General features: G+C 50.4%; 1 protein-coding gene across 2 annotated transcripts in view; it reads left to right on the top strand.

The window, feature by feature from the left end:
• Positions 1-18,001: 18,001 nt before the first annotated feature.
• The window catches only part of LOC146830288 (E3 ubiquitin-protein ligase TRIM39-like), a 155,333-nt gene continuing 152,874 nt past the window's right edge, over positions 18,002-20,460 (top strand). Inside the window, exon 1 of one of the 2 annotated variants that reach the window (XM_085604477.1) lies at positions 18,002-18,481. The gene's annotated coding sequence lies outside the window, so the exon portion shown is untranslated. The remainder of the gene's footprint in view (positions 18,482-20,460) is intronic. The other variant, XM_085604476.1, reaches the window with a different exon arrangement.

The raw sequence follows: 20,460 nt of genomic DNA, 5'->3' as shown, positions 1-20,460 counted from the left end.
ATTGTGGGCGCAGAGGTTGAGGACACGGTAGGAACGCTTGTCACTTTTAAAATGATGCTTGCCTGCCGGTCCTTGCCAAAACGCGATTCATCCGTCAGGCGAAAATTAAAACACTATCCCATGAGAGAGGTTCCCCCAGTGTGGAGAGAGGAGGTTGCAGCTCAGGGTGCTAATCCTCTTATACCTGCTCACTTTCAACGTGTGTGGGTACACGTTCCTTGGAATAGATCTGAGGTATTGGCCCTTAAGCTGTCCTTACCGGACCCCCGTAAAAATCCTGCTGGTTACTACAAAGAGTTGTCCCAAACTGTCGATGCATGTATCATGAATTTGGCCGATTAGACATGCTAATGGGTAATGTGGTCTCACAACCGTTATGGGCTAGGATTCGGAAGGAGGACCATGTGGGGGAACTGGGGGGTGATTGGGCTGCCATACTCGCCGCGGACAGACTCCAAGTGGGGGGTGCCAAACCTGAGGCTCTAATTACAGAACTCCCAGCTAGGATCATTGCCTTACTGAAAACTATGATGCCCCCTCTGCGAGTTAATTGGGATAAGTTAGCAGCTTGTAAACAGAAAGCGGATGAAAACGTCTCTGATTTCTTCACTCGTTTCGAGGAGACGTTCATCGATCATAGTGGTCAGGATATGAGCACGGAAGGTGGCCAACGGTTGTTTGTAGACACATTTGTGTCAAATTTGGTTCCAGAAATATCTAATAAGTTGAAGAATTCCGAAAGTGCGTGGGCGGTCTCCTCTTCGGCCCAGATATTGGCTACTGCCCAGTACTATAAAAATAGGGATAAAGAGGAAAGAGAGAAACTTGATAAAAAGACCAAAGAGTTGAAAACAAAAGTTCTTTTGCAACAAGCTTATCCTCCTCGCCCTGCCCAACGTGAATATCAGCCGTCTCCACAATTCCAGAGACAGTTGCAGAGGTCTGGGCCTTTCGTTCCCCGACCCCCACTGGGCCAAAATCAATGCGCTTACTGTAAAGAAGAAGGCCATTTAAAGTATAATTGCCCGGTTTTGTTACAGCGCACAAGCGGTATTCCCGCGTCACGAGGCCAGGGTGGTTATCAGTCAGCACCAAGAGGTAGAGGACGAGGTACGCCGCCTAATAACCAACGTTCCATGCCCCCTGGAAATTCCACTAATTATTTTGATCAGCAAAATGTTCAGTCTACCAACTATTACAACAGTGATTACTATACTGAGGATGAGAGTCAGAATTCCCAACCTAGCTAGGACAGCCATGGACAAAGTAAGGGAGTAGTATCAGTTCCAGTGGACCAAAGTGGGCCTTATGTTGATGTGGAAGCACTAGGTGTTACAGAGCCATTCCTATTAGACACTGGTGCAACAAAGAGCTCTATGATTCACTCTAAACTCCCTGGGGCACCTTTGTCTGGCTGTACAAATGTTTCTGTAGGTTTTTCGGAAGCCCCAGTTCAAAACCCAGTTTCATTCCCTTTGCCCATTTCAATAGGTCCTTACAAATTGGAGGCCCCGCTCCTTTTAACAACTGGTTGTGGTGAAAATTTGTTGGGCTTGGATTTATTGAAGAGATTGTATGCGACATTACACTGTTCCCCTTCTGGTGTACGTCTTACCTTAGGTAAGAAATTGACCTCACCGATGTACTTGTCTAAAGATCACCTTCCCCCTGAATTACAATCTCTTCCAGCCACCCTCTGGGCCACCGGCCCCAATGATGTGGGCCTCCTGCGGATTCCTCCCTACATTGTAACACTCAAGCCTAATACTAAATTTCCTCGCATTACACAATATAAAATTTCCAGTGACGGCGAAAAAGCTCTTTTGACTGTAGTTCATGATTTGGTACAAAACGATGTAGTCGAAGAGACTAGGGAAAATGTATGTAATAGCCCTGTTCTGCCTGTTTTTAAACGAACCAACCCTTCCCAGCCACCTGTCTATCGTTTTGTGATTGATCTCAGAGAGGTCAACAAGATTGTGGTACCTCAATTCCCTGTTGTCCCGGATATTAATGCCCTGCTGACAATGATACCAGCCTCAGCTTCCTGGTTTTCTGTCATTGACCTCAAAAATGCTTTCTTCAGCATTCCCATTGCTGAGGAAAGTAGGGATATTTTTGGCTTCTCCTTAGCAGGCCGAAGCTTCCGGTTCAAGCGAGCTCCTCAAGGCTATTGCGAGAGCCCCTCCATTTATAGTCAAGCATTGAAATCACAGCTCGATACTCTGTGTTTACCACCAGGGGCCACTCTCATTCAATATGTGGATGACCTGTTGGTTGCAGCAGATTCTGAAGACACTTGTAAAAAGGCTACCATTTCACTGTTACGCCACTTATCTGCCCACAACCACAAGGTTTCACCATCAAAATTGCAATATTGCTGCCAAGAGTTTACCTACCTAGGTCATCTCTTGTCAAAGGAGGGACGGCGATTGACCCCAGAACGTATCCAAGCAATTGCCCAAATGCCTATTCCATGTACGCAAAAAGAGGTGCGTGCCTTTTTTAGGTATTACCTCTTATTGTAGACAATGGATCCCCAATTTTTACCTTCTGGCAAAACCCTTGTTGGCACTCACTCTTAAAGATACACCACACTCGCTTCCATGGACTGTGGAATGTCAGAAAAGTTTCACTGATTTATGCACTGCCTTGTGCTCTGCCCCTGTGTTAGGTAGTCCTGATTACAGTAAGCCTTTCACACTCCATGTTCATGAGAAAGAAGGTTGCCCGTTATCAGTTTTAACGCAACGATTTGGGGACAAGCAACACCCTGTGCCTATTTTTCGGCCACGTTAGATCCAGTGGCCAAGGCATTACCTACTGTTTGAGGGCTACAGCAGCAGCGGCAGTTTTCCATTCGCCAGTCCGCTGGATTGGTATTAGATAATACCCTTATTGTCATGGTACCGCATGCAGTAGACACCCTCCTAAATAGAACAAAGACTCATCACCTCACGAGTGCACGCCTTTCCGCGTACGAATTGACGCTCTTGGCTAGCCACATACACATTAAGCGATGTAATACCTTGAACCCGGCAACATTGCTGCCAATTCCAGTAGAAAATGACACTCAGGAGCAACACGACTGCTTCCTCCGCATGGAGGAAGAGACAAAAGGCAGAGTTGATTTAAAGGATACTCCACTCCCGGACCCGGATGGGACCTTAGTGGTGGACGGTTCTTGTTTTAAGCTTCCCAATGGTGAAACGACCTCAGCCTATGCAGTCACTACCTTATGCACTGTTGTAGAAACAGCGCGTATTATACATAACTCAGCCCAGGCAGCTGAATTGATAGCACTGACTAGAGCTTGTGTGTTGGCTGAAGGAAAAAGGGTGAATGTGTATACTGATAGTCAGTATGCGTTTGGAGTGGCCCATAGTTTTGGCCGCCTGTGGAAGGAAAGAGGGTTTCCAACATCCCACGGCACTAAGATACAGCATGGCAAATTGGTAAATGACCTCCTTGAATCACTCACCTTGCCCACTCGGATAGCGATTGTGAAATGTAGTGCACATAAGAAGATCACTGATGATGTAGGTCAAGGAAATGCTTTCGCAGACCACATAGCGAAAGAGACAGCTAGAGACACTACAAGCCGCATGTATGTTGCGGGCTCTGCTAGGTGGGTTGCACAAGGAGGGATGTGTGAGAATACTGTGGACAGTGTGAAAATGATCCAGGCAGAGGCCACAGAGAAAGAATTGAGTACGTGGAAAGAAAGGTTAGGAAGATTGGATGTGACAGGGTGCTGGACGGACTTGTCAGAACATCAACGCTGGTTGTTACCAGATGCTTATGTACTCCCAGTAGTTACCATGGCACATGGTCCAGCCCATATTAGCGCTAAAGGTATATGCAAGCTTCTGGCTCCGGTATGGAAGAATGTGGGGATCCCTAAATGTGCAGACAATCTGGTTAAGCATTGTATTGTATGCTTGATGCATAACCCGGGGAAGGGAACACCAACACCAGCAGGACACTTTGCTTCCCCAACTTACCCTTTTGAGGTTTTAGAAATAGATTACATCCACATGGAACGATGTAACAATCTGAAGTACGTTCTTGTTGTGGTATGTGCCTTCTCCCGATGGGTAGAGGCCTATCCCCTGAAAGATAATACTGCTCTATCCACGGCAAAAGTCCTTTTGAAGGAGTTTCCGCCAAGATTTGGGTTACCAAGAATTATTTGGAGTGACAACGGAAGTGAATTAGTGGGTCAGATCATGCAGAAAGTATGTATAGGCCTTGGCATTAAGCAAAAGTTCCACGCAGCAAACCATCCTCAGTCAGCAGGTTTGGTGGAATGCTATAATGGCACCCTTAAGCTTAAACTGGCGAAAATACAAGCCAGCACGGGTCTTGCCTGGCCTGATGCCTTGCCCTTGGCTCTCTTATCCACCAGAACAACCACCCATTCCCGTATGAGGCTTAGTCCTTATGAGGTTGTCTTTGGACGCCCTGCAAATGTTTGGGGAGTCCCAAGGCCAAAGAAATACTCAGAGATATAGCATCCATTGTTGGTTGACTATTTACATGATCTAACCACTAAGTTACGTGTCCTTCACCAACAGGTACAAGATACTTTGCCCCAGGCTTCAACGGATTCTGGTCACACCATACAGCCGGGAGACTGAGTCTGCGTCAAAAACTTCCAGAGGTCAAAGAACTTGGAACCTCGCTAGAGAGAACCTCGTCAGGTACTACTGACGACGCATACTGCAGTAAAGGTGGTCGTCAAAAAGAACTGGGTACATGGGGTACATTGCAAGAAAGTGCCCCTACCATTGCCTTATGATCAATGGGTTCATAAACGAATTAGAGACTCTGAAACCGGAAGAATACCAAGATTTGGACTATTCAGCGATGCACGCCTAGACTTTGCCGGAGCAGGACAAGACGACGACGAGGTCCTCCAGACAGCTATACCACCGGCAGTGAAATTGGACACTTCTAAACCACATCTCCTTTTCCAAGAGCAAACTGTACCTGGTTCCCGGAGGTACGATTTGAGGCCCAGACTGAACAAAAATACCTCAATAGTGCTTCATTGACTTTGTCTTTATCCCGATTTCCACATGATTGCAGGGCCGTGATCGTAAGTCTCAGAATTGTGACCCAAGGTGTGGCTCTAGGCCTGTGGGACTTGTAGGAAAGTATCAAGAACTACAGACAATCACAGCTGAGTGAAGCAACCTCCCGTCACGGGCAATATGTAGAGCTGGAAATGACTGTAAACAAGGGAATGGACAAAATACAAACAATGAGCACGAAGCATTGTAAATTATTGCATAATCGTTTTATAGTGGCTTTAATAATATTGATTTTGATGTGTATTATATTGTCTTGTATAGGATGGGGACTACACGTAATTTTTACACAGCCTACTCCCAAAGTTACCGTTGAAATGCATACACATGTCACTCTACCACCTCATGTTGAGTGAAGAAGGAGTGAATTCCGCAACAACACATTTGTTTCCATGCTACACCAACATCAATTGGCCACGACGAACTTTTGGGTTTGTGGCCTTCTGCCAAGTTCGGTGAATACTGGAATAACATACATTACCCTTCCTTTTTCATTTAATGGCTCTTGTAGTGCATGGTGGGAATTGAGCGCCAGTTGGGTATTTTCTGGAGATGGGGATACTCGAGAAGTAAGGAGCTTGGGAGTACATCTATACCATTTATGTTGGCGGGACAGAAAAAGGATATATGGGACGGATAGTGAGAAGTCGGAATATGCTGATCGCCAAACCAAATCTACGGATTTGTATTTTCTGCCCTCTAATAGAACCTCTCGAAAAGGACGAACTTTTCTAGTGGTACCTGGACAAGCACCATTCTGTATTAGGAAAGGAGGGTTAGAATATAAAGGTACAAGCAATTGCCAACATATTGTGACATTGAATGGGACAGATTGGCCTCGCATGGTTCCCTCACGTAATACATACTTCGTGTGTGGAAATAAGGCTTACACTTCTCTACCTGGTAATTGGAGAGGCACTTGTTATATCACTTGGTTGTTGCCCCCTACATATATAGCAGATGCCAAGCATCATTTACAGAAAAGAGGGGTGGCGTCTGACCAGGATACGTCAGGACAAGAAGTCGGGGATGTCTTGAAAGGACTCCTTCCATTCTGGGGCCCAATAGCCAAGAGTAGAGACATAAGACAACTAATTCGAGTTGTAGAAGCCACTGTCAATGAAACTGATGGAGCTTTGAGTAACCTCACTGCAGAACTCGTTGCTGACAGGATGGTATTAGATATCATCCTTGCTGACCGTGGGGGCGTATGCAGATTGATCGGATCTAGCTGTTGCATTTTTATTCCAGACAACGCCCCTACAGTATACCATGCCATCTCTAAGCTACATAAGATCGCTGAGTCCGTTCACCAGGATGAAGGGAATTGGTCTCTGATGGGATGGTTTGGGGGACTACTGTCTACATGGGGATGGAAGATTCTCACCTTTGTCGGAGCGACTTTGGCTATTCTCTTCTCATGTTGCCTTTGCCTACAATGTGGTCCAGCTATATGCGGGCTCTGCGCCACCCTGTGTGTTCCAAATCCGGTATCACAGAAAGCAGCGAACACAAAGATAATGCTGCAAAAACAGCTTGTAGATTTTATGGCTATTGAAGTCGATTCAGATTAACAACAGCCTCTGGTTTCTTTGCCTGAGTAATGGCAAAAGGAGGGTCTGAGGAAATTCAAATACGGCCCCATATTTCCTAGTAACACCTTTACGCTGTTGCCCTCACTCAGGCACCTTCAACCTTCGTAGCGTTTCTTTCACATTCTATACTGTTGCGCATATTACACGACCTTTCCTATTTCCCTGAGCTAAGTCCATTCTGAGACCCAGCTCGAAGCAACTAATACCCTTGGTGACCGTTCTCGGCCTCTCCAGTTGTTTTATGAATCACCATCTTCAAACACGCAAACACGTCCTGTCGTAAATTAATTTAACCAAGGGATGGCTATGCCACCTCACCTATAGGGTCGGGTAGAGAACACGACCTTAGGGAAGGAATTTCTATTACCCATTATCTTGTATCTTGTACAAAGAATGTTTTCTAGTGGATGATTTGTATTTTTATTGCACATTGAGGGGGTTGTTGCTTTAGGGGATTCAAGCGCTACAAAAGACTGTGAGCCACGGATTGAAGTGGCAGTCTCCTGAGAACCTACCACTGATGTACTTCTAGGACAACTGTACCTAGCTGCAGCTAATAAATTGAAGTTCCTATGCCAGACAGAGTGTTCCGTGTCTCTGTAATTTGGAAGGCGAACTCAGAAGATTTCAGGCGTACCCTGCGCCGCCAGGCTTAATGAGCCCGGTTCTTCAAGGTGTGTACAGGAAGGCTTGGCTGCTCGTCTTAGCTATCACTGCAGAGTCAGGTGTGTACAGGGAGAATTGGCTGCTCGACTGAGCCATCACTACAGAGTCACGTGTGTACAGGGAGGCTTGGCTGCTCGTCTTAGCCATCACTGCAGAGTCAGGTGTGTACAGGGAGGCTTGGCTGCTCGACTGAGCCATCACTGCAGAGTCAGGTGTGTACAGGGAGGCTTGGCTGCTCGACTGAGCCATCACTGCAGAGTCAGGTGTGTACAGGGAGGCTTGGCTGCTCGACTGAGCCATCACTGCAGAGTCAGGTGTGTACAGGGAGGCTTGACTGAGCTATCACTGCAGAGACAGGTGCTCACAGGGAGCCTTGGGTGCTCAGGAAAGCTCTAATTGGCTAGTGGGAAGTGTGCAGGGAGAACGAGGTTTATTTTTAGGGCACCCGTCCCCAAGGCACTAAGACACACCAGGGGTAAATGACAGAGCCCGCCAAGGGCGCTGCCCAGTGGTCCGAGCCACCCTTGGAAGTGGAGAAAAAGGCATAGAGACAGCTTTCACTGCATCCTATCTGCCTGAAATCAAATGTTTATATCTGAAGCCACAGGAAGAGGACTTTGAAAACCTGAGCAAGTAAAACGTCCAAGAATATGAAAGTGGTCAGGAGTGCACGGGCGTACCACAGAAATGCATCAAAAACAACAGCACAAGTCCCACTCACTATAGAGGTGATTTCACTGCACTGGGAAAGGCTGTTAGTCCAAAGCATCCGAGGGAGTTTGTACTCCCTTAATTTACTGGCCACAAGCTTGCAACTGGTGGCCTTGAGAGAAGGCATACACACCTGAGTCCCTTTACAGAGTGTGTATATCTAGGCATTCTTCACTAGGGCGCGTTTCTCGCTTGCACGGTGAAAAGCTGTCAGACGAGCTTTACAACATATGCGGACACTGTGCTCCAGTCAGTAACACACACAAGAGCCTCAGGGCCATCCATGTTTTCACAGTTCTCTGCCCCTGCCTCTTCCAACCCCACCGTCGATGTCCCTCCCATGAAATGCAACTGTTGCCCTCTTTGTCCTCCAGTTGTATGAGCCTTTGTGAAAGTCTCTGAACAAACAGAAACCATGTAATGGGAGAAGCTGAAGCAAGTATATGTTGTGTGCAACATTTGGAAGTGCAAGGGGGACAAAGGTGCTGGAGAGAGAAAATGCTGCAAAGTGCTGATTACCAGTAATGACTGGGATGGACCCTGGGGGGCTGTCTGTTTACTGGTAATTACTGGGATGGATGCAGGGTGCCTGGCAAGCTCACAGGCAATCACTTGGAAGGTCGTAGGGTGATTTCCCGTTTACAGCCAATCACTGGGAAGCATGCAGAGTGCTTGACTGCTTTCTGATAAACATTGGGATGGATGCAGGTTGCCCGGCAAGCTTACTAGTAATCACTGGGAAGGATGCAGGGTTTCTCACAAGCTTACTGACAATCACTTGGAAGGTCGTAGGGTGCTTTCCTGTTTACTGGCAATCACTGAGAAGCATGCAGGGTGCTTGACTGCTTTCTGATAAACACTGGGATGGATGCATGGTGCCCGGCAAGCTTACTAGTAATCCCTGGGAAGGATGCAGGGTTTCTCACAAGCTTACTGACAATCACTTGGAAGGTCGTAGGGTGCTTTCCTGTTTACTGGCAATCACTGGGAAGCATGCAGGGTGCTTGACTGCTTTCTGATAAACACTGGGATGGATGCAGGGTGCCCGGCAAGCTTACTAGTAATCACTGGGAAGGATGCAGGGTTTCTCACAAGCTTACTGACAATCACTTGGAAGGTCGTAGGGTGCTTTCCTGTAAACTGGCAATCACTGGGAAGCATGCAGGGTGCTTGGCTGCTTTCTGATAAACACTGGGATGGATGCAGGGTGCCCGGCAAGCTTACTAGTAATCACTGGGAAGGATGCAGGGTTTCTCACAAGCTTACTGACAATCACTTGGAAGGTCGTAGGGTGCTTTCCTGTTTTCTGGCAATCACTGGGAAGCATGCAGGGTGCTTGACTGCTTTCTGATAAACACTGGGATGGATGCAGGGTGCCCGGCAAGCTTAATAGTAATCACTGGGAAGGATGCAGGGTTTCACACAAGCTTACTGACAATCACTTTGAAGGTCGTAGGGTGGTTTCCTGTTTACTGGCAATCACTGGGAAGCATGCAGGGTGCTTGGCATGCTTAAAGCCAATCACTGGGAAGGACACTGGGTGAATGACTGCTTTCTGCTAAACACTGGGATGGACGCAGGGTGCCTGGAAAGCTTACCGGTAATCACTGTGTAGGACACCAGGTGCTTCACAGCTTACTGGTAGTCACTGGGAAAGATGTAGGGTGCCTAGGTGTTACTGATAATCAGTGGAAGGATGCAGGGTTCCTGGCAAGTTTACTGGTAATCACTGTGAAGGACGCAAGGTGCCTGGTAAATTTACCGGCAATCACTGAGAAGGACACTGGGTGTCTGGCTGCTTACTGGTAATCACTCTGATAGATGCAGGGTGTCTTGCTTGCTTACCTGTAACCCCTGGGAAGGATATAGGTTGCCTGACAAGCTTACAGCCAATCACTGGGTAGGACATTGGGTGCCTGCCTTGCTTACTGGTAATCAATGTGAAGGACATGGGGTGCCTGGCAGCTTACCAATAATCACTGGGAATGATGCAGGGTGCCTGACAAGCATTCTGTCAATCACTTTTAAGGTCGCAGGGTGCCTGGCAAGCTTACCAACAATCACTGGGAAGGACACTGGGTGCCTGGATGCTCACCGGTAATTGCTCAAATATATGCAGAGTACCTGGCAAGCTTACAGGTATTTACTGGGAGGAATTCAAGGTGCTTGGCCTCTGAGTAGTAATCACTTACAAGTATGCAGGGTACCTGGAGCGGTTACTTGTAATCACTGTGAGAATTGCAGGCTGCCTGGTGTACTTACCTGTTATCAATGGGAGGGATGCAGGAGGGCTAGCCTCTTATCTGCTATCACTGTGAAGGGTGCAGGGCGCCTGGCCTCTTACCTGTAAACACTGTGAGGAATGCAGGGAACCTGGACTACTTACCTTTTTATCACTGGGAAGGATGCACAATGCCTGGCCTGTTACCTGTTATCACTAGAAAGGATGCTGGGTGCATGGTCATGGACGCTGGACCCCATCGTCGCATCCAGCAACAGAATCAGAAACAGTCACACCACAGAACTCACCTGGTCAGACCATGCCATTGTACACTTCACCATCACGAGCCTCCCCCGACCAACCACAACCACCACAGCCCCCCTACCGCAGCTGGACTAAGGTCACTGAGCACCAGTGGACTGGCACCCTTAGCAACACACAGCCCAACGTCACCACCAACTTGAACCAAGAGTAGAGAACTTCAACCCCTGGATTACCAGCGCCGCTAACCTACTCGCTCCCACCCTAACAGCCAAAAGGCACAGACCCACCAGAGGAGCTGGGTGGTACACCCTGGAACTCAGCACTTCGAAGCTCAGATTTAAACAACTGGAAAGAAAATGGGCCACTGGAAGGGACAACACTGATGAGTCACCTTCACTGCCGCCCTCATCAACTACTGCCGCCACCTCAAAGCTGTGAAAAAGGAGTCCCTGACTCACTAGCTTGGGACCAGCGCCAACTGAACCAAGGAATCCTTCACCATCATCAAAGAATTCACCTGCCTGACAGCCACAGAAAACTCGATCCCTTCCTCGCAGGAACTCTGTGATGCTCTCGCTGACCATTTCTACAACAAGATAGCAACCATTTACACAAACTTCGATCCCCAACCCACAGACCTCCTCAGCATCCCATCGACCACCACCGCCGACTACCCGCTCAGCACGTGGGAACTAGACAGCCCCCCGAACACTACTAGCCTGATGAACTCCATCCACCCAGGATCACGCACCAACACATGCTCCTACCGACTTTTTAACCGTGGAAGAAACGAGATAAGCCACCACCTCACCACCTTCCTCAATACCTCCATCACCATAGCCACCTTTCCCAATGCCAGGAAACATGCAGAGATGAGACCCTTCCTCAAAAAACCATCTGCAGATCCCAGGAAGCCCCAAAACTACTGTTCCATCACGCTGCTGCCACTTCTCGCCGAAGGCCATAAACCTCCACATCACCAGACACCTGGAAATAAACCACCTACTCAAAATAGGAGAATCAGCTGCCCTGATCCTGCTCGACCTCTCCACCACTTTTTACACCATCTCCCATCAAACACTCATCCACCAACTGTTCCAGATCGGAATCAGAGATCCACCAACTGCTCCAGATAGGAATCAGAGAAAGCGCACTCAGGTAGATGCCATCCTTTCTCGCTGGGAGCACCCAGGGAATTCATTTCCCTCCCTTGACCTCACAACCCAAGCAGACCATCTGTGGCGTTCCTCAAGGCTTATCTCTCAGCCCAACCCTCTTTCACATCTACATGACAACACTGGCAGACATTGCCAGCATCCACAACATCAACATTATCTCCTTCACCAACGATACTCAGCTCGTCCTCTCGCTCTCAGCGGACCCCTCCTCGATGAAGACCAACTTCCACAACTGTATGAAGCCTGGACGAAGGACAACTGCCTGAGGATCAACACGGACAAAACTGAAGTGCTGAACTTCGGCAATCACACCACCCTCTAGAACGACTCCTGGTGGCTATTGGAACTCGGATCCACCCCCATTCTGAAAGACCACGCCCGCAACCTCAGCGTCATCCTCGACAGCGAACTCCCCATGGAGCGTCAGGTCAAATCCGTATCCTCGGCCTGTTTCCACACTCACCGCATCCTCTACGAAGTCTTCAAGTGACACCCAGATATTGTAATACCCCGGAGACCAACCCACCTTGCCATACTGCCAGCAAGGGTGACCCGACACTGTACTACCCATGACCAACCCCACTTGGCTTACCGCCAGCAAGAGGGACAGGGCCCCAGACATTGTACTACCCCTGAGACCAACCCACCTCGCCCTACCCACAGTAAGGGGGACCGAGCCCCACACATTGTACTATCCCTGAGACTAATCCACCTCACCCTACTCTCAACAAGGCGGACTGGGCCCTAGACATTGTACTACTCATGACCAACCCACCTTGGCTTAGCCTCAACAAGTAAGACTTGGCCCGGGGCATTGTACTATCCCTGAGACCAACCCATCTCACCCAACCCCCAGTAAGGGGGACCGGGCCCCAAACATTGTACTATCCATGAGGCCAACCCATCTTGCCTTACTGCCATCAAGGTGGACCAGGCACCAGGCCCCAAACATTGTACTATCCATGGGACTCACCCACCCCACCCTACCTCCATCAAGGGGGATCATGACCCCAGACATTTTGTACTATCCATAGGACCAACTCACCTCACCCTACCCCCAGTAAGGGGGACCAAGCCCCAAACAGTGTACTATCCCTGAGACCAACTCACCTCACCCTACCCCCAGTAAGGGGGACCGGGCCCCAAACATTGTACTATTCCTGAGACCAACCCACCTCACCTTACCCCGAGTAAGGAAGACCGGGCCCCAAACATTGTACTATCCATGAGACCAACCTACTTCACCCTACCCCCAGTAAGGGGTACCGGGTCCCAACATTGTACTATCCCTGAGACCAACCCACCTCACCCTACCCCAGTAAGGGGGACCGGGCCCCAAACATTGTACTATCCCTGAGACCAACCGAGCTCACCCTACCCCCAGTAAGGAGGACCGGGCCCCAAACATTGTACTATCCCTGAGACCAACCTACCTCACCCTACCCCCAGTAAGGAGGACCGGGCCCCAAACATTGTACTATCCCTGAGACCAACCCACCTCACCCCACCCCCAGTAAGGGGGACCGGGCCCCAAACATTGTACTATCCCTGGGACCAACCCACCTCCCCCTACCCCCAGTAAGGAGGACCGGGCCCCAAACATTGTACTATCCCTGAGACCAACCGAGCTCACCCTACCCCCAGTAAGGAGGACCGGGACCCAAACATTGTACTATCCCTGAGTCCAACCCACCTCACCCTACCCCCAGTAAGGGGGACCGGGCCCCAAACATTGTACTATCCCTGGGACCAACCCACCTCACCCTATCCCCAGTAAGGAGGAGCAGGTCCCAAACATTGTACTATCCCTGAGTCCAACCCACCTCACCCTACCCCCAGTAAGGAGGACCGGGCCCCAAACATTGTACTATCCCTGAGACCAACCCACCTTACCCTACCCCCAGTAAGGGGGACCGGGCCCCAAACATTGTACTATCCCTGGGACCAACCCACCTCACCCTACCCCCAGTAAGGAGGACTGGCCCCAAACATTGTACTATCCCTGGGACCAGCCCACCTCACCCTACCCCCAGTAAGGGGGACCGCGACCCAAAAATTGTACTATCCCTGAGACCAACCGAGCTCACCCTACCCCAGTAAGGAGGACCGGGCCCCAAACATTGTACTATCCCTGGGACCAACCCACCTCACCCTACCCCCAGTAAGGGGTATCCGCGACCCAAACATTGTACTATCCCAGGGACCAACCCACCTCACCCTACCCCCAGTAAGGGGGACCGCGACCCAAACATTGTACTATCCATGAGACCAACCTACTTCACCCTACCCCCAGTAAGGGGGACCGGGCCCCAACATTGTACTATCCCTGAGACCAACCCACCTCACCCTACCCCAGTAAGGGGGACCGGGCCCCAAACATTGTACTATCCCTGAGACCAACCGAGCTCACCCTACCCCCAGTAAGGAGGACCGGGCCCCAAACATTGTACTATCCCTGGGACCAACCCACCTCACCCTACCCCCAGTAAGGAGGACCGGGCCCCAAACATTGTACTATCCCTGAGACCAACCGAGCTCACCCTACCCCCAGTAAGGAGGACCGGGCCCCAAACATTGTACTATCCCTGAGTCCAACGCACCTCACCCTACCCCCAGTAAGGGGGACCGGGCCCCAAACATTGTACTATCCATGAGACCAACCTACTTCACCCTACCCCCAGTAAGGGGGACCGGGTCCCAACATTGTATTATCCCTGAGACCAACCCACCTCACCCTACCCCAGTAAGGGGGACCGGGCCCCAAACATTGTACTATCCCTGAGACCAACCGAGCTCACCCTACCCCCAGTAAGGAGGACCGGGCCCCAAACATTGTACTATCCCTGAGACCAACCTACCTCACCCTACCCCCAGTAAGGAGGACCGGGCCCCAAACATTGTACTATCCCTGAGACCAACCCACCTCACCCCACCCCCAGTAAGGGGGACCGGGCCCCAAACATTGTACTATCCCTGGGACCAACCCACCTCACCCTACCCCCAGTAAGGAGGACCGGGCCCCAAACATTGTACTATCCCTGAGACCAACCGAGCTCACCCTACCCCCAGTAAGGAGGACCGGGACCCAAACATTGTACTATCCCTGAGTCCAACCCACCTCACCCTACCCCCAGTAAGGGGGACCGGGCCCCAAACATTGTACTATCCCTGGGACCAACCCACCTCACCCTATCCCCAGTAAGGAGGAGCAGGTCCCAAACATTGTACTATCCCTGAGTCCAACCCACCTCACCCTACCCCCAGTAAGGAGGACCGGGCCCCAAACATTGTACTATCCCTGAGACCAACCCACCTTACCCTACCCCCAGTAAGGGGGACCGGGCCCCAAACATTGTACTATCCCTGGGACCAACCCACCTCACCCTACCCCCAGTAAGGAGGACTGGCCCCAAACATTGTACTATCCCTGGGACCAGCCCACCTCACCCTACCCCCAGTAAGGGGGACCGCGACCCAAAAATTGTACTATCCCTGAGACCAACCGAGCTCACCCTACCCCAGTAAGGAGGACCGGGCCCCAAACATTGTACTATCCCTGGGACCAACCCACCTCACCCTACCCCCAGTAAGGGGTATCCGCGACCCAAACATTGTACTATCCCAGGGACCAACCCACCTCACCCTACCCCCAGTAAGGGGGACCGCGACCCAAACATTGTACTACTATCAGACCAACCTACTTCACCCTACCCCCAGTAAGGGGGACCGGGCCCCAACATTGTACTATCCCTGAGACCAACCCACCTCACCCTACCCCAGTAAGGGGGACCGGGCCCCAAACATTGTACTATCCCTGAGACCAACCGAGCTCACCCTACCCCCAGTAAGGAGGACCGGGCCCCAAACATTGTACTATCCCTGGGACCAACCCACCTCACCCTACCCCCAGTAAGGAGGACCGGGCCCCAAACATTGTACTATCCCTGAGACCAACCGAGCTCACCCTACCCCCAGTAAGGAGGACCGGGCCCCAAACATTGTACTATCCCTGAGTCCAACCCACCTCACCCTACCCCCAGTAAGGGGGACCGGGCCCCAAACATTGTACTATCCCTGGGACCAACCCACCTCACCCTACCCCCAGTAAGGAGGAGCAGGTCCCAAACATTGTACTATCCCTGAGTCCAACCCACCTCACCCTACCCCCAGTAAGGAGGACCGGGCCCCAAACATTGTACTATCCCTGAGACCAACCCACCTTACCCTACCCCCAGTAAGGGGGACCGGGCCCCAAACATTGTACTATCCCTGGGACCAACCCACCTCACCCTACCCCCAGTAAGGAGGACTGGCCCCAAACATTGTACTATCCATGGGACCAGCCCACCTCACCCTACCCCCAGTAAGGGGGACCGCGACCCAAACATTGTACTATCCCTGAGACCAACCGAGCTCACCCTACCCCAGTAAGGAGGACCGGGCCCCAAACATTGTACTATCCCTGGGACCAACCCACCTCACCCTACCCCCAGTAAGGGGTATCCGCGACCCAAACATTGTACTATCCCAGGGACCAACCCACCTCACCCTACCCCCAGTAAGGGGGACCGCGACCCAAACATTGTACTATCCCTGAGTCCAACCCACCTCACCCTACCCCCAGTAAGGAGGACCGAGCCCCAAACATTGTACTATCCCTGAGACCAACCCACCTCACCCTACCCCCAGTAAGGGGGACCGCGAGCCAAACATTGTACTATCCCTGGGACCAACCCACCTCACCCTACCCCCAGTAAGGAGGACCGGGCCCCAAACATTGTACTATCCCTGGGACCAACCCACCTCACCCTACCCCCAGTAAGGAGGACCGCGACCCAAACATTGCACTATCCCTGGGACCAACCCACCTCACCCTACCCCCAGTAAGGAGGACCGGGCCCCAAACATTGTACTATCCCTGAGACCAACCGAGCTCACCCTACCCCCAGTAAGGAGGACCGGGCCCCAAACATTGTACTATCCCTGAGTCCAACCCACCTCACCCTACCCCCAGTAAGGGGGACCGGGCCCCAAACATTGTACTATGCCTGAGACCAACCTACCTCACCCTACCCCCAGTAAGGGGGACCGCGACCCAAACATTGCACTATCCCTGGGACCAACCCACCTCACCCTACCCCCAGTAAGGGGGACCGGGCCCCAAACATTGTACTATCCCTGAGACCAACCCACCTCACCCCACCCCCAGTAATAGGGACCAAGCCCCAAACATTGTACTATCCCTGGGACCAACCCACCTCACCCTACCCCCAGTAAGGAGGACTGCGACCCAAACATTGTACTATCCCTGGGACCAACCCACCTCACCCTACCCCCAGTAAGGAGGACCGGGCCCCAAACATTGTACTATCCCTGAGACCAACCCACCTCACCCCACCCCCAGTAAGGGGGACCAAGCCCCAAACATTGTACTATCCCTGAGACCAACCCACCTCACCCTACCCCCAGTAAGGAGGACCGGGCCCCAAACATTGTACTATGCCTGAGTCCAACCCACCTCACCCCACCCCCAGTAAGGGGGACCAAGCCCCAAACATTGTACTATCCCTGAGTCCAACCCACCTCACCCTACCCCCAGTAAGGAGGACCGAACCCCTGTCACTCTACCATCTGCTTTGCTCCCTGCTACTTGCAGTCTGCACGTGCAGCCTGTAGTTTATCTGGTTCTACTACATTCTTCCGCGCATGCGTGGCTACGCTAAAAAATGTGTGCTGAACCAATAGACAGGGAACTGGATTCATCCAGTTTGTGGCTGTCGCGTTTTCCACATAATTATGGTTTTGTCGTATTAGCCGCGTGATTTATCATCTGCTGCGTAATCTTCAGATTTTAACAAAAATATTGTTGTTCCTAGCTCCAACGGATCAGAAGTTACTAAAAACGTGGTGACGTGTGGTGCTGCGCAGTGGTGCTTCGCAAATGCTGACCGGCCACCTTTCAGCTTATTTGGGTGTCAAACTGTTACAAAAGAGGAGAAACCTTTGCCCAGATATTGTTTAGGTGTGTAAAAATGTCAAAATAGTGGGGTAATGTTATCACAGAAGGTGCCGCATCGTGCCGCATAGTTTTTCTTTTCCTGCTGCATAATTTAGTCAACTCCACCACATCCACCACATAGTTTGATCCTCACCTGCTGCATAATTCCAGTGGCCCTGTAGCGAGCTGGAGGTCTGCACATCTGTCATTATGTACCTGTGACACTACATCCCGGGGTGTGAACACATATGTCCTACCCAGGAGCGGTAGTCGAGGCGCACCCGTGTTCAGAGCACTTCACACCGCTCTGCAGGGTTTAAAGTACTATTAGTGAAACTGCGACCTCGGCTCAGCTCAGAGCAGACATGGCGACAGGAAGAAGCCACCTGCCCCTGAGGGGCGCTGTGCACTGACCCCGTGACCATGGACTGCAGACAGCTTCTGTCTCGGCTGCCTCAACACATGCAAGCGCACAGAGGGTTCGGAGAGAGCGTGCCCGGAATACAAGGAGGGCTAACAGGAATTAAAGCAAATACGTCTAAGTGCAAAATGAGAAAACGCACCGGACACGGTGAAGAAACTGCAAAGAGCGCCCGGAGGCCTCACACCTAGAAGTCTGTGCGAGGAGCACGGGGAGAGGGTGCGGCTCCTCGGTGACACGGACGGTGAGCTCCTGTGAGCGCTCTGTAGAGAGTCCCGGGCACACAGAGAGCCCCGTGTGACATCCGTGAAGGGAGCAGCACAGGACTTACACGGTAAGAGAGGCTGAAATCAGAACATAGAACAGAGGGGCATGAGTGGGCAGGGCAACACTCCTACAAAAGGAAGTGGGGGCACTGACCAACTTAAACAGTATGCAAGTGACATCATGAGCGTGGCACCACACGGTAAGTGACCGCACTAGAAGTGGCATCAGATACTAAGATCTCACACATTTGTTTACCAGGTGCATCACGAGTAAATGTAAGTGCATTATGATATTTAACGAATGAGATTTGGAGTCCGGGTTGTGCGAAAAAAGTGTCGCAATCCTGACACAAACGAATCCATTTTTATTAAAACCCCGCCACAAAGAAATTGGCAACAAGGAGAAGCCTGGCAGTAGATTAGTTCTGCTTAGTTGGTTGAAAAGTCTGCCTTTTAAAATACTTTATGGGGTTAAGGCACCTGCTGCAGAGGTGCCCAGTAAATCTCAGGAAATAATAATGATGGTGAGATAGCTCTGGGGGTTAACGCACTTGGTTGAGAGATCTGTGTTTTGTGCAGTCCCAAATTTGAATCAAAGTAGTATAGAAGATTATGTTGTCTCCTGCAAATCATAATCACCCGCTGTTCTTGGGGGGTGGGACGGGGCGTTTGAGGATTGTTGAACCTCTGTTTTGTTGCTACCTTCTTCGGGTTTGTTATTCAAGATATCGCAACACACATGGTGTGCATCTTAAAGAATGTGCAGCCACGTTTTCCCTTACCTGACCACTGCTGTCCAATACTTAAGTGTATAGTCATGTCCATATCGCTCACCACTGCCCAATGCTGAACAAATACGGCTGTTTCTACCCTTGTCTAATAGTAAACAAAACAGCAATGTCTACCCTCGTTCACCAAAGTCCAAAATACATCACACAGTCATTTCTTTCCTTCAGTCCATCTGCTCCATATGAAACGGTACAGTCGAGTCCGACCTCGCTGACCACGGCCCAATACTAAGGGCATGAGTTAGAAGTCGTGGAGGGGAACACTCAGTCACACATGTGACGGATATCCGGTTCGCCGATATCCGGTACGCCGTATTATGATCCCATTCTATCCTATGGAGATCGTAAAACGCAGATGGGCGATCCGCCACATTTCTAGCGGAGTATTCCCTCCGCCAACTCCTAAATCAGGCTCCAAGTGCAGTCAGATCAGGTCAAGTAATACTTTATGTCGGCAGTGAAACACAGCCATAAAAGCACACAACAGACGTAGAAAACATCATAAAAAAACATATATCATGATATTCTCAATAAAAACAAGTCTGGGAACAACAGATAAAATGATTTTTTCAAAAACCACAATTAATGTCCCCTGCGAGCAAAGTAAGGGAATCCTGCCATGGGGGTCGATGCCCCCATGGGGGTCGATGCCCCACAATCACCGTATAGACAGATCAAACTAACAGGAAAGGCCATCCAAACAATATTTGTTTTCTCCTTGCAAGAGCACCCTTTAAGAAAGAGCCAAACACAGGTGCAAACTGTAGGAGAGTTCAACACTTGCAAATAAGACAAGGCCTCAGCACATCTTCTAATACCGCAGGCTTGGATTAAGGGAATTAAAAACCTTTTGGAGTATACCAAATAAAACCTACAGAAGAAGGTGAGGTGAAGCAAGCTCTGAGGGGAAAATTCATCACAAGTCCAGATTAAAACTGTTTTGCGATCGAACATGTCCAAAGGGAAGCTCAAATGCCACCTTATAATGCCAAGTCTAAATCTAGTTAAAAGGACTCTGTCCCAGGTGGCATCCACCCATGACAGATATGGAGTGAATTTATTAATTCTTAGGTTGGGGCCGAAGATGGGTGTCCCCTTTGCCTTGGCGATGGAGCTGCTGGCAAGCAGGAGTAGGAGACACCCAGTTATAGAGGGGAGACACCAAGTAATAGTGGGAATACCCTTTGGCCAGGAGGAATCAAAGATGTCTTTCTTTAGGCACAATATTTTATTTGCCCCGATAGCTCAAGAGAACTCCA

The sequence above is a fragment of the Triturus cristatus genome, chromosome 5_1 (genome assembly GCF_964204655.1).
Source record: "Triturus cristatus chromosome 5_1, aTriCri1.1, whole genome shotgun sequence".
Lineage (NCBI taxonomy): Eukaryota > Metazoa > Chordata > Amphibia > Caudata > Salamandridae > Triturus > Triturus cristatus.
This window is presented reverse-complemented; position numbering and strand designations above follow the sequence as displayed.